Raw genomic sequence first — 911 nt, 5'->3', positions numbered from 1 at the left:
ATATATATATATATATATATACACGTGTGTGTGTGCGTGCATGCATGCATATGCATACAAAAACACACATGCACACACACACACACACACACTCACACATATATATATATATATATGAGAAAAAGAGATGACGCAGGAAAAACAATGGTTATTTTATGAACTTCATTAGCTTACAGTTTTTGTTGCTATAAGATACAGTGGACTCATAGTTGAGTGCCTGAATTACATATTTGCAATATACAGGGAAGGCAAGATGGTGCGCTGGCAGAATCGTTAGCATGCCGGGCAAAATGCTTTGTGGCGTTTTGTCTGTCTTTATGTTCTGAGTTCAAATTCTGTTGAAGTCAACTTTGCCTTTCAACCTTTCAGAGTCGATAAAATAAGTAACAGTTGATCACTGGGGTCGATGTAATCGACTTATCCCCCTCCCCCAGAATTGCAGGCCTTGTGCCAATAATTTGAAATCAGTATACAGGGAAGGCATTACTAGTGAAAAAAGTCATTATTAATGTGTAATAGAAAAAGTGTATTTCCAAAAGGCAATTAGATTTGCTGGTTGGGGAAGTAGAAAAAAATAGAAAATATTATATATATGTATGTATACACATGCGTATGCACTCAAAAAACACATGCAGATACATAGACACAGTGCAGAGATACACACACTTGCATGTACACTTCCTATCTCTCACACACACACACACACTCATGCACATATATCTATGTAGTTATTAGTCCCGCAATGCTTAAGTGAAATATTGAAGTACATATATATATATATAGTGTGTGTGTATGTGAGTGTGTGTGTGTGTGCGTGTATGTGTGTCTATGTATATATATATAAATATACACATTTCTATGTAAATATATGTATGTGTATGTGTGCATATATATATATATATATATATATA

The sequence above is a fragment of the Octopus bimaculoides genome, chromosome 26 (assembly GCF_001194135.2).
Source record: "Octopus bimaculoides isolate UCB-OBI-ISO-001 chromosome 26, ASM119413v2, whole genome shotgun sequence".
Taxonomy (NCBI): domain Eukaryota; kingdom Metazoa; phylum Mollusca; class Cephalopoda; order Octopoda; family Octopodidae; genus Octopus; species Octopus bimaculoides.
The sequence above is the reverse complement of the archived record's forward strand: the minus strand, read 5'-3'. Positions refer to the sequence as shown.